The sequence below is a fragment of the Rhinopithecus bieti genome, unplaced genomic scaffold (genome assembly GCF_001698545.2).
Source record: "Rhinopithecus bieti isolate Rb0 unplaced genomic scaffold, ASM169854v2 scaffold_1583, whole genome shotgun sequence".
Lineage (NCBI taxonomy): Eukaryota > Metazoa > Chordata > Mammalia > Primates > Cercopithecidae > Rhinopithecus > Rhinopithecus bieti.
This window is the reverse complement of record NW_016803645.1, coordinates 2,209,082-2,223,773: the sequence shown is the minus strand read 5'-3', so window position 1 is coordinate 2,223,773 and position 14,692 is coordinate 2,209,082. Positions and strand designations below refer to the sequence as shown.

General features: G+C 40.0%; 1 protein-coding gene across 5 annotated transcripts in view; it reads right to left on the bottom strand.

Annotated features, from left to right (window-relative positions):
* IPCEF1 (interaction protein for cytohesin exchange factors 1) overlaps positions 1–14,692 on the bottom strand; it is a 217,360-nt gene that overhangs the window by 180,552 nt on the left and 22,116 nt on the right. The gene's annotated exons all lie outside the window — the stretch shown is intronic.

Genomic DNA, 14,692 nt, shown 5'->3' with positions numbered 1-14,692 from the left:
TTTTTGATGCTCGCCCTATTGATCTGTTTCCCTTCCCTCTCTCATTCTACCAAACATTTATTTGGTATTTACAAATAAATGTCTATTTGGTATTTACACATAAATACTTGCATTACCATCTTTGTCTCAGGGTCTGCTTCTGGAGTAACCCAAACTAAAACAGATACATGCAGAAATATCTCAAAATGACATGATGTCTGATTCCCTCAAAATAATATCCAGAGCCCGGTGAGTGGCTCACACCTGTAATCCCAACACTTTGGGAGGCCGAGGTGGGCAGATCACCTGAGGTCAGGAGTTCAAGACCAGCCTGGCCAACATGGTGAAACCCTGTCTCTACTAAAAATACAAAAATTAGAAGGGCATGGTGGCAGACGCCTGTAATCCCAACTGTTTGGGAGGCTGAGGACGGAGAATCGTTTGAACCCGGGAGGTGGAGGTTGCAGTGAGCCAAGATGGCACCATTGCACTCCAGCCTGGATGACAAAAGCGAAACTCCATCTTAAAAAAAAAAAAATATATATATATATATACACACACACACATACACACACAGAGGGAAGATACAGATGAAACATGACTGATCACATTGAAAGTTTTGAAGCTAAGTGATGGGTACAATGGGACTTCATTTTATTATTTTGTCTACTTTGATAAGTTTGAAATTTTTCATAACAAAGTTAATTTTTTAAAATGAATGCAAAAATACATTGAAAGTCAGAACGTGAAACAGACAACATTTCAAATCAGCAGAAGCATGTGGCTTATCCAACTGGCTAGCCATATGGAACACATCTAATAAAGCTACCTTTTATCAAAATAAATTGCAGGTGAATCAAATATTTGGATATATAAAATAAAATCATGATCAGTTACAGTGGTTCATGCCTATAATCCTAGCACTTTGGATGCCCAAGGTGGAAGGAATACTTGAGCTCAGGAGTTTGAGACCAGCCTGGGCAAGATGGCAAGACCCCATCTCTATTTGAAAAAATAAATAAAATGAATAAATAAATAATAAAAAGAAAATCATAAAACTATTCCAGGTAAATGTGGGATAATTTATTTCTTTTTGGATCTGAGAAGCCTTTTCTACACAATGTACAAGACCGGGTGCAGTGGCTCACACCTGCAATCCCAACATTTTGGGAGGCCAAGGCAGGCAGATCACCTGAGGTCAGGAGTTCGAGACCAGTCTGGCTAACATGGTGAAACCCTGTCTTTACTAAAAATACAAAACTCAGCTGGTCATGGTGGCAGGTGCCTGTAATCCCAACTATTTGGGAGACTGAGGCAGGAGAATCGCTTGAACCCAGGAAGCGGAGGTTGCAGTGAGCTGAGATCGTGCCACTGCACTCCAGCCTGGGTGACAGAGCAAGATTCTGTCTTGAAACAAACAAAAAAATACACAAAACCCGAATTCCAAAAAGATTAGCAAATGTGACTACATAAAATACATTTGAGGGTTTTTTCCAGCATGGAAAAAAAATACCATACAAAGTCAAAAGACAAATGATCAACTGGGAAAAATATTTCAGCGCATATGACAATGAGTTCATGTCTTTCATGAATAAAGACCTCTTACAAATCAATTATAAAAGACCAGTAAACCAATAGAAAAACAGGCACAAAGCTTAAAGAGGCAGTTCATAGAAAGGAAACACAAATGGCTTATGAGCACAGGAAAAGATAATCCACCTCAATCATTTTAAAAAAGTAAAATATCAATGAGATAAAATTTTTCATTTATTAGATGGAAATTCTCAAAATATATTCATAAGATGGCTACTAAGTGACAAAATATCAAACATAGAACAGTCTGTAAACTATGCCTCCACCAGTGTATAAAAACTATATATTAATATATATGCATATCTATAGATACACATAGATAAGTATATGTACATATGTGTGTATATGCTTAAATATGCATAGGACATTCTAGAACTACATTGTATAAACTGGTTAGTGATTGCTTCTGAGGAAGAGAACTAAGAGTGGGAACCCAAAGTCTTAAGTGAGAATAAACGTCACTTCCCACCATGTAATTTTTAATGTTTAAATGTATATCTGCATAGTTTTCCAATTCAAAAATAACTGGGTAATAAAATAATCTGAATTACTTTATTCCACAAATATTTACTGACTGAGCATCTACTTTCTGACAATCACTACTTAAGGGTTGAGAATAGAGGTGGGGATGACCAGCGTGAAACTCTGTCCTCACAGCTCTAACATGCTTCTGGGAAGAGAATAATAAAAATCTTCAGTTAATCCTGGTCAATCTAGTAATTTTGACTGCAACTTAATTAATGTTTTCTTTGAGTGTGCTTTTTTGGGGTGTGCTGTTTTACAGTGAATATATTTAGTTTTATATAAAATCACTACTCCAGAAACACATTCTTTAGAACAGACACAATAATTGCCATCATAATTTGAAAGGCCTTGACAAGTGAGAAGAAATGAGAAGAGGTTTGTTGTTCAAGCCTCCATGCATAGCCACATTATTTAAGAATTTCATTCTTGGCTGGGCACAGTGGCTCACGCTTGTAATCCCAGCATTTTGGGAGGCCGAGGCAGGTGGATCCCTTGAGCTCTGGAGTTCAAGACCAGTCTGGACAACATGGCGGAACCCCATCTCTACAAAAAATACAAAAATTAGCCAAGTATGGTGGTGTGCACCTGTGGTCCCAGCTACTCAGGAGGCTGAGGTGGGAGGCTTGAGCCCAGGAGGCAGAGACTGCAATGAGCCAAGACTGCACCACTGCACTGTAGCCTGAGTGATAGAGCCAGACTTTGTCTCAAAGAAAAAAGAAAAAAGCTGTTAACATTGTTTCACATAGAAAAAAATACACATTTTGGCAGATGACATAATCCTGTATCTAGAAAACCCCATAACCTCAGCCCAAAACCTACTTAAGCTGATAAGCAACTTCAGCAAAGTCACAGGAAACAAAATCAATGTGCAAAAATCACTAGTATTCCTATACACCAACAACAGGCAAATAGAGAGCCAAATCATGAATGAATTCCCATTCACAATTGCTGCAAAAAGAATAAAATACCTATGAACACAGCTAAGGACAGAAGAAAAGGACCTCTTCAAGGAGGCCTAAAACCACTGCTCAAAAAAACCAGAGAGGACACAAACAAATGAAAAAACATTCCATGCTCTTGGATAGGAAGAATTAATATCATGAGAATGGCCATACTGCTCAAAGTAATGTATAGATTCAATGCTATTCTCATTAAACTACCATTGACATTCTTCACAGAATTAGAAAAAAAAGATTTTAAAATTCATATGGAACCAAAAAAGAGCCCAAATAGCCAAGACAATCCTAAGTAAAAAGAACAAAACTGGAGACATTATGTTACCCAACTTCAAACTATAATACAAGGCTACAGTAACCAAAACGGCATGGTACTGGTACAAGAACAAACACATAGACCAATGGAAGAGAAAAGAGATCTCAGAAATTAGACCACACACCTACAACCATCTGCTCTTTGACAGACCTGACAAAAACAAGCAATGGGGAAAGAATTCCCTATACAATAAATGGTACTGGAATAACTGGCTAGCCATATGCAGAAGACTGAAACTGGACCTCTTCCTTACACCTTATAGAAAAATTAAGATAGATTGAAGACTTAAATGTAAAACCCAAAACCACAAAAACCCTGGAAGAAAATCTAGGCAATACCATTCAGGACATAGGCACAGGCAGAGATTTCATGATGGAAATGCCAAAAGCAATTGCAACAAAAGCAAAAATTGACAAGTGGGATCTGATTAAACTAAAGAGCTTCTACACAACAAGAGAAACTATCATCAGAGTGAATAGAAAATCTGCAGAATGGGAGAAAATTTCTGCAATCTATCCATCTGACAAAGGTCTAATATCCAGAGTCTACAAGGGACTTAACAAATTTACAAGAAAAAAACAAACCCATTAAAAAGTAGGCAAAGAACATGAACAGACATTTCTCAAAAGAAGATGTGGCCGGGCGGGGTGGCTCACGCCTGTAATCCCAGCACTTTGTGAGGCTGAGGCAGGTGGATCACGAGGTCAGGAGATTGAGACGATCCGGGCTAACACAGTGAAACCCTGTCTCTACTAAATATACAATTAGCCGACTGAGGTGGTGGGTGCCTGTAGTCCCAGCTACTCGGGAGGCTGGGGCAGTAGAATGGTGTGAACCTGGGAGGCGGAGCTTGCAGTGAGCCGAGATTGCACCACTGCACTCCAGCCTGGGCAACAGAGCAAGACTCCGTCTCAAAAAAAAAAAAAAAAAAGAAGAAGATGTACATGTGGCCAACAAACATATGGGGGAAAAAAGCTCAATATCACTGATTATTAGAGATATGCAAATCAAAACCACAATGAGGTACCATCTCACGCCAGTCAAAATGACTAAATGGCTAAATGGCTAAAAAAGCAAAAAACAACAGATGTTGGCAAAGTTGCTGAGAAAAAGGAACACTTTTACACTGTTGGTGGGAGTGTAAATTAGTTCAACCACTGTGGAAAACAGTGTAGCGATTTCTCAAAGAACTAGAGGCAGAAATACCATTTGACCCACCAATTCCTTTACTGGGTATGTACCCAAAGGAATAGAAATCATTTTATTATAAAGATATATGCACACGTATGTTCATTGCAGCACTGTTCACAGTAGCAAATACATGGAATCAACCTAAATGCCCATCAGTGATAGACTGGATAAAGAAAATGTGGTCCATATGCACCATGGAATACTATGCACCCATAAGAAGGAAGGAGATCACGTCCTTTGTAGGGATATGGATGGAGCTGGAAGCTGTTATCCTCAGCAAACTAACGCAGAAAGAGACAACCAAATACCACATGCTCTCAGTGACAGCTGAATGATGAGAACACATGGACACATGGGGGCTAACAACACACACTGGGGCCTGTCAGGGGAGGGTGGTTGGGGGAGGAGGAATATCAGGAAGACTAGCTAGTGGATGCTGGGCTGAATACCTATGTGATGGGTTGATCTGTGCAGCAAACCACCATGGTACACATTTAGCTATGTAACAAACCTGCACATCCTGTACATGTATCCCTGAACTTAAAATAAAAGTTGAAAAAAATACACATTTTAGTTAAAGAACAGGTCAAGCTAAAGAAGAACAAATTCTAAAGTGTGGCTGATGAACACTAGGCTTGCCCACTGCTCTGTCAAAAAAGGAAACCTTGGTCAATCAACTGGGAAACACTGCTTATTAAATTTCTCCAAAATAAAAAATTGTCCCCACCTTGGAGATTTACGATGCTTGTTAACATATTAGCAGCCCTAAGAAATCCTTCAATGGAGGCCAGGCATAGTGGCTCACACCTGTAATCCCAGCAGTTTGGGAGACTGAGACAGGCAGATTACTTCAGCCCAGGAGTTCAAGACCAGCCTGGGCAACATAGCAAGACCCCAAATCTATTTTCTAAAAGAAAATTTAAAAAAAAAAATTTTAAAGAAAATCCTTCAATGGCAGAACTTTTTTTTTTTTTTTTTTCTTAACTTTTTAATCTTTCTCTTTCTCTCTCTTCTCTTTTTCTCCTCTCTCTGACTCAAGTGCGTCCTTTAACTTCATTTAAGACTCTCTTCAGGTCTAGTGTACTCATTTCTAAAATGTAACAGCTCAGACCAGATGAAGTCAATGGTTCCCATTCTAGTTTATCATTCCAGGTTCCCAGTCTTACTTTAGAAAAATTAAGCAATTGAAGCATTTGATGTTATTGCTTTGAAACCCAGCCAAATAAATAATCATCAGCTATTACTGAACTTCAAAGTATTCTGTATGATTGATTAATGTGATATGAAGCGATACTCAAATCACTGGTGCATTTATGAATACCAAGAAAAAAATTTGTATCTTTTTTCAAAGCAACTTAGCATAAATCTTAAAAGATGGAAGAAAAAAATCATCCCAGACACTAGACTGAACAAAAAGGCATTAGTTCAGACTCTAATGTTTCCAGGAAACAGGAAAAGAAGTTTTAAATTACATTTTAAAACCTGACAGGTGCAGTGGCTCATGTCTGTAATCCCAGCCCTTTGGGGACCAACGGGGAGAATCACCTGAGGCCAGGAGTTTGAAACCTGCCTCAACAACATGGCAAGACCCTGTCTCTAAGAATTTATTGTTTTTAATCAACTGAGAGTAATATTTCTAAGTAACCATTCACAAGAACAACTATGTCAGCCAGGCACAATGGCTCACACTTGTAATATCAACACTTTGGGAGGTTGAGGCAGGAAGATCACTTGAGCTCAGGAGTTTGAGACCAGTTTGGACAACAGAGTGACACTCTGCCTCTACAAAAAATAAAAAAATTAGCCAGGTGTGGTGGCACATGCCTGTAGTCCCAGCTACTGAGGAGGCTGAGGTGGGAGGATCACTTGAGCCCAGGAGGCTGCAGTGAGCCATGACCGTGCCACTGCACTCCAGCCCGAGTGACAGAGCCAGATCCTGTTGCCAAAAAAAAAAAAAAGAAAGAAAGAAAAGAAAAGAAAAAAAGAAAGAAAGGAGGGAGGAAGGAAGGAATCTAAAAACTAAAAAAAAAGAACAGTTTTTTTTATGAATTCCTAGATTCGTCATGCAAAAAAGAAAGTGAAATTTTTTTTTTCATGAATTATCTAGTCATTTTCCTCCCAAACAGCTCAGCACTAGCTTAGTGGCAAATTCACATGCTTCCAAAAAGTGTGGGAGCAAATTAGAAAAGACTGGATCACCTGACATCAGGAAATGCTCATCTGAGCTCAAATCAGGACAGTCTTTGGTTTGAATCTTTGTTTTTCTTCAGCAAACTCCAAAGTACTTCCCAGCCCCACTCTGGCCTCCATGCTGTCAAAACTTCTTACTAGTTTGTAGCTAACCTGAAGCTGCCATCTGTGAAAATAGAGCACAACCTACCTCCGTCCCAAGGAGCACTCTCTCAGTCCCATGGCAAGAAGAAAGTGAGAAGACTACGTGTGGGCTTAGAACAACTGAAATTCACTATTACCCACCAGATTACTTCCTTATAAGGACAATCTTCTCGGATAGAGCACAGCAGTGACCAACAACAACAAATGCAATATCCAATTTAAAAAAACAACACATATGAGACAAAAAGAGATCCAATTCAAGACACTCCCCCAAAAGAAAATGGGGAGGGAAACAACTTTCCTTTTAACAGAATACCAGCAGGACCAACAGGACTTCTATAATTATAGGCTCTTTTTTTTTTTTTTTTTTTTTTTTGAGACAGGATCTCTCTCTGTCACCCAGGCTGGAGTACAGCGGCAAAATCACAGCTCACTATATAGCCTCAACCTTCTGGACTCAAGGAATTCTCCCACCTCAGCCTCCCGAGCAGCTGAGAACACAGATATATACACCATCACGCCCAGTTAACTTTTTTTATGATTGGTAGAGATAAGGTCTTGCTATGTTGCCCAGGCTGATCTAACTCCTGGGCTCAAGCAATCCACCCGCCTCACCTCCCAAAGTGCTGGGATTACAGCCATGACCCCCACGTCTGGTCAGCCTCTCTTTCAACTAACAGTCTGCCTAAAGAAGTTGTCTTACATTCAACTTTAAAACCAATCCAAGTGTTTTTTCTTACAGCACCCCTCACAAGTATGTTCAGCTGTGGGCCTTCCTAAGTTCTTATTCTCTCTTGAATTTATCAGGACACCTCACTTCCAATCTTTCGAGAGGCAAAATAGTCTGGCTCAGTGGTCGACACAGCATTTTCTACAGCCTACTGTCAAAGGCAAAACCTTAGCAAAGGAATTATTTCCTTCCATATTTAAAAATGTTGGAGGAGGTAGCTAGGCAGACATGAGCAGGGCAGGAGAGGGCTCCTTCCTACCCCAGGGATGTCAGGCAACTGTCAAGTGATGGTCAGGCAGTTGTTAAGCTGTCTCTCTAAAATAATAATTCAGGAGGTCGAGGTGGGTGGATCACTTGAGATCAGGAGTTTGAGACCAGGTTGGCCAACATGGCGAAACCCCGTCTCTACTAAAAATACAAAAATTAACCAAGTGTGGCGGCATATGCCTGTAGTCCCAGCTACTTAGGAGGCTGAGGCAGGAGAATTCCTTGAACCCAGGAAGCGGAGGCTGCAGTGAGCTGAGACACCACTGCACTCCAGCCGGGGTGATAGAGTGAGACTCTAAAAATAAATAAATAAATAAATAAATAATGGAGAATTTGAGAAGGAAGGAAGGAAGGGTAAGAAGAAAGAAAAGAAAGAAAGAAAGAAAGAAAGAAAGAGAAAGAAAGAAAGAAAGAAAGAAAGAAAGAAAGAAAGAAAGAAAGAAAGAAAGAAAGAAAGGAAGAGAAAGAAAGAGAAAGAAGGAAGGAAGGAAGGAAGGAAGGAAGGAAGGAAGGAAGGAAGGAAAGAAAGAAAGAAAGAAAGAAAGAAAGAAAGAAAGAAAGAAAGAAAGAGAAAAGAAGCAGTTTTATCACTTCAATAAATAAAATAAATAATAATATAGTAATTTGTTGCAGTCAGTACCAAGGAAAGGCAGTATCCCGATAGACAGAAAACACCTGAAGTTGGTGATCAGCAGCTTCCCAGTAAGATCCCAGGCATGGGATAGTGGGCTCAAGCATGTGCACTAAGAGGCAAAATGGCAGAGTCTAGCTGGTATATGACCTTCCTTGAGGAACATTTGACTCAACAAAAATCCTCAAACGAGCATTCATACAACTCTACTAAACACATATGCATGTAACCCCTCCCAAGTGCTGAAAGGCCACTGTGGGCGAGGACAGCCAACCCCAAGGAAAAATCAAGGGAGGAGAGACACAAACCCCAGAACCATGCCAGTGCAGAAGACCCCAAGTCAAAGGTCTGATAGGGCACTTGGTTTTCTCAAGTTGCTCCCTTGTCCCTCTTCCAAATTCACTTCCTTTCATTACTGCTCTGAAACTTTTTAATAAACTTTCACTCCTGTTCTAAAACTTGCCTCAGTCTCTCACTGTCACTCTCCCTTATGCCGCTCAGCCAAATTCTTTTCTCTGAGGAGGCAAGAAATGGGTTGCTACAGACCTGTTAGGATTTGCCGCTACTAACAAAAAGTGCAATTCTCACCAGTGAAACTCTGCCATAATTTTCATTAAGTCACATGCAGGACAAATGCAACTGAAATATCAGGGATCATGATATTTTTATACTTCTCTCCTTGCACAGTATCTGACCTGTTGATAACTGTTCTTTGTTTTTGGGGGGTTTTTTGTTTGTTTTACTGTTTTTTTAGAGATAGGGTCATGCTATGTTGCCAGGCTGGTCTCAAAGTCTGCTAGGACTACAGGCATAAATCACTGTAACCAGCCCATGTTGATAACTTTTTATAAGACAAACTCATCTTCTGGTGAAAGCCAGTGAATGACAAATATTTATCTGACAGTTTAAGTTTATATGTGAAGATGCTATGTTTCCACAATCAAGTTTTATGTGATTTTTGTGTTTAAAAGTTTTCAATTAAAAAATCTTGAAAACTGAAGAGATTCTCTCCTTCAGCACATAAAACTGGGGTTTCCAGCATTTTATACAGGTTCTGCTTGAATTCCTACATCTCCTATGCTAATTAAGAGTGCTCTCCCTCTCCCATCTGTGCAGACTTCTAAATCTCTAGAGAGATCACCAGGTAGAATGTCAGCACAGCTATCCTCCAAGTCTAAGATTGGTTGTCACTTACTGAATGAGGCTCCAGAGAGCAACAGAGACTGAGTAAGGCACTCCGTTGTAAAATAGGCACATTACAAGGTCAGAGAAAGCTGTCAGTAAAAATATGTGTGATCGGAAGGGCCTCAAAATGCCTTACAACAACTTGATGCTCATCTGAGCTTTAAGCAGGCGTGATGGAAACGCTAAGGGGATCTTGGTTAGAAAAAGTTGAAAAAAAAACTGATCTAACGGAAAACCCAGCATTTTTGACCCCCAATTCACTCCTGCCTTCTGGAAACTTTAGAAACTTAGGCTCGTCTCTCATCTTAGGCTCCCAACGCTAGATTAACTTCATTTCCTGATGATCTTCAGGGTGTTACTGGAACTGAAGTCATGAGTTGGATCTTCAAACAAGCCAATTCATTTAGATGTTTTTTGTGATGGTTAATACTGAGTGTCAACTTGATTGCATTGAAGGATGCAAAATATTAATCCTGGGTGTGCCTGTGAGGGTGTTGCCAGAGGAGATTAACATTTAAGTCAGTGATTTGGGGAAGGCAGATCCACTCTTAATCTGGGTGGGCACAATCTAACCTGCTGCCAACAAATATAAGGAGGCAGGCAAACATGAAAAAGTGAGACTGGCTTAGCCTCTCAGCCTACATCTTTCTCCTATGCTGGATGCTTTCCTGCCCTGGAACATCAGACTCCAAGTTCTTCAGTTTTGGGACTCAAACTGGCTCTCCTTGCTCCTCAGCTTGCAGATGGCCTATTGTGGGACCTTGTGATTGTGTGAGTTAATACTTAATAAACTCCCCTTTATATATACATATATATATACACACACACGCATATATATATGGATATATATGTGTATATGTGTGTGTGTGTATATATATCTTATTAGTTCTATCCCTCTAGAGAACCATGACTAATACATTTCTTTAGTCACAGACTGCCCCTCCACCCTAATATCTCATACAACATGCAAGGGCTTAACAGAAATGAGTATTAGGAGAGATAAATAAATAAATAAATGAGTATTAGGAGAGAGAAATAAATAAAGTATATTCACCATCTTCATGTACAATGGATAGCACTTCATTGTAGAGAAAGACACAGAAATGAGAAAAACTGAAAGAATCTTCAAAAACACATGGTGTAGTCTTCATTATCAGGCAGCCAACATTTAGAGGTCCAGATCAGGCATTTATCAGCCCACAGCTAGGGGGTAGATGGGTCAGATAGTTTGGCGATCCCAATTCACCCTTAGTTGGAAGGATTTGATTGTCTAACCCCCCACCCCCCCCCCCCCCCCCCCCCCCCCCCCCCCCCCCCCCCCCCCCCCCCCCTTCAGCGTTAGTAACTCATAAACATTTAAAGGACCTTCTTTTTTCAAACATGTTTGCTCATTTTTAACCCAGATATAGCAGCACAAAAGAGGTCTAGCAGCTAGCAGTAAAAGTCTAGGATTCTGGAAAATCACCGAAACTCTTTGGATCTCAGTTCTCTACCCATAAAGTGGCAGGGTTAGAGTACATGAAGTCAGAATTTCTTCTAGCTAAAGTATGTTTGGTATCTACGACTCTATAAGGAAAGCCTTGGTATAAGGCATCAAAGGCAAGTGAATAGGGTTCTACAACCCACCCAAGTGCGAGGCTAGGAATACATGCCCCATGGGAAGACCCAGGCTGGGAGGCACCAGGGAGCAGAAGATCAATAGACTTGAATTCAAACTTTACCTAGATGATAAATCAACAGAGACAACTTATTGATGAAGGTCAGGCAATAGAATGTTCTAGAGTGGGGAAACCTTACATAAGAGACCTAATGTTCAAGCCTCAACTTAGTCATTCACTAATAGGGTGGCCTCGGACAGGCCACTTAACTCTTCTGAGCCACAGTTTCCCCCATGGGTGTATTACTATCTGCTCCACATATAGACAACTCAGTATTTGTACTGTTGGAGCTCAGAAACTGATACCTCAAAATATGGTGCTTTAATATACTGAACTAAAGAAGCCTCAAGGTCTCTCTGATTTTCCCCCACCTCCCAACCTCACTGTCTCACCCAAAGCATAAGATGAAGCTAAAGTTCCTTTATCTGCCTAAGATCCAGACCCACCAAGAAGAATGATTGTTTTTTTCTTCCCCTCCCTGTGAGACCAAGAATATAACCACACCTGAACAGACCCTGTCACAAGATAATGTCACAGTACTTTGGGAGGCCAGGATGGGAGGATCACATTAGCCCAGGAGTTTGAGACCAACCTGGGCAACATAGTGAGACTCTGTCTCTACAAAAATAAAATAAAAAGATAATATCTATCTGTCAGATCATTCCAATTCCAAAGATGACTATTTACAAATTGATCTCTCTTCCCAGATACACTTATTCTCCCTAGTAATCCCCTCAACAGAACTCCTCTTCTCTGTGCCCCACCTTGCCACATAATATGTTTTGCCAGGATGGTACATGAGCTTCTGAACCCCAATGGGGAATGGGTAATCACTTTCCTTGTGTACATGTTAATAAATCCGTATGCCTTTTCTCCAGTTAGTCTGCCTTTTGTGAGTTGATTTTCCAGTGAATCTTCCAAGGGGAAGTTCCCCTTGGCCCCTACAGTATCAAATAAGAAAATGTGCACACAGCAAAGAAAACAATCAACAAAGTGAAGCTACAACCTGTTCAAGGCCGGGCACGGTGGCTCATGCCTGTAATCCCAGCATTTTGGGAGGCTAAGGTGAGAGGATTGCTTGAGCCCAGGAGTTCAAGACCAGCCTGGGCAACATAGCAAGACTCTCATCTCAAAAAAATAAATAAATAAAAGAAAAAAGAGAAGATACGACCTGTTGAATGGGAGAAAATATCAGCAAACTATTTATCCAGCAAGGGACTAATATTCAGAATACCAAGGAACTCACTCAAACAACTTAACAGTAAAAAATCAAATAATCTCATTCAAAATGAGCAAAGGACATGAATAGACATTCTCAAAAGACATACAAATGACCAATAGATATATTAAAAAATACACAGCATCACTAACTTGCATTGGGGAAATACAAATCAAAACACAATGAAAGTGAAGAAAAAAAACTGCAATGAAATATCATCTCATGCCAGTTAGAATGACTATTATTTAAAAAACAAAATAACAGATGCTGGTGAGGAGGTGGAGAAAAGGGAACACACACACTGTTGGTGGAAATGTAAATTAGTATGGCCACCGTGGAAAATAGTATGAAGATTTCTTTAAAACTAGAAATAGAACTGCCACATGCTCCCACATTCCCACTATTAGGTACTTATCCGAAGGAAAAGAAATCAGTATATATAAGGAATACCTGTGCTTGCATGTTTACTGTAGCACTATCCACAATAGCAAAGACATGGAATCAACCTAAGTGTCCATCAGTGGACAAATGGATGAAGAAAATGTGGTGTATGTACACAATGGAATATCATTTGGCCATAAAAAAAATGAAATCTCGTCATTTGCAGCAATATGGATGGAACTGAAGGTAATTATGTTAAGTAAAATAAGCCAGGCACAGAAAGACAAATATCACAAGTTCTCACTCATATGTGGAAGCTAAAAGGTTGATCTCATGGAGGTAGAGAATAGAATGATAGATACCAGTAACTGGGAAGGGTGTGTGTATTGGGAGGATGAAGAAAGATTGGTCAGTGGATACAAACATACAAACATACAGTTAGATAGGAGGAAGAGTTCTCTTTCTTTCTTAATTTTTTTTTGAGACCAAGGTCTCACTCTGTTACTCAGGCTGAAGTGCAGTTGCATAATCATGGCTCACTGCAGCCTCGACTTCCCAGTCTCAAGCTATCCTCCCGCCTCAGCCTCCCAGATAACTGTGACTACAAGCATGTGCCACCATGCCCTGCTTAGTTTTTTAAAATTTTGTTGCGACGAGGTCCCACTGTGTTGAAGCTGGTCTTGATCTCCTGGGTTCAAGTGATTCTCCCACCTCAGTGTCTCCCAAAGTGCTGAGATTACAGGCATGAGCCACCACGCCTGGCCTAGAAAGAATAAGTCTTATATTCAATAGCAGAGTAGAGTGATTACAGTTAATAACACTGTATTATATATTTCAAAATAGCTATAAGAGAGGACTTGAAATGTTCCCACCACATAGAAATGATAAATACTGGAAGTGATGGATACCCTAAGTAACCCTGACTTGATCCTCACACATTCTATGGATGTAACAAATTATCATATGTAATCCATAAATATGTACAAATATTATACATCAGTAAAAAAGAAAAAATGTGCACAAGCACACTCAATAAATTATAAAACTTCTGAGTTATAAAACTTCTGAGCCAGAGCTCAGAAGTTCCATGCGAACAGGCATTTATGATTTAGAAGGGTATTTTCCTTCTCAAAATAGAGCAAAATTGAAAGAAAAGGCTAGGAAAAGACTTTTGAGAAAACAGCATTCTACTTTGCCCATTCTTTAGCCATAGACACTGAGTGTGAATGTAAGTAACTTCTCTAGTCTTTCCAAGAGAAAGAGGGACTGCCTTTCCATGGAAACGTCTGAATAATAAAAGATTGCTAAACCTGAATCTTTGTCACACTTACTCAAAGCCCAAGACCATGCAATGACATTCAGATAAGCAAAAGAATCTCTGAGTCTCTCTTTTATACCAGGAGACAAGACACAAGCTATAGGGCAGGAAAAGAGGCCAGGTCTCAGCAGCTGAATTAGCCAATGTATGTGAGTTATTGTGAAAAAAGAGACACAGCAACCAGGAAAGAGATTTGGCCACAGGCAAATTTCCGCTATTTACTGGGGAGAAGGGGAGGGGGGAGGAACCAGGTTGGCTAGGAAGAAAAGTGTTAAGAAACAAAGCTATTTTGACCTAAGGACAAATGTGTGAACTCAGTGCTATACAATGTGAGAAGAAAACTAGTTCTGAGCAGTCTAAGCTTTGTGCCATACACAAAAGTGATCAGGCCCAGAAAGACATGAGTAGA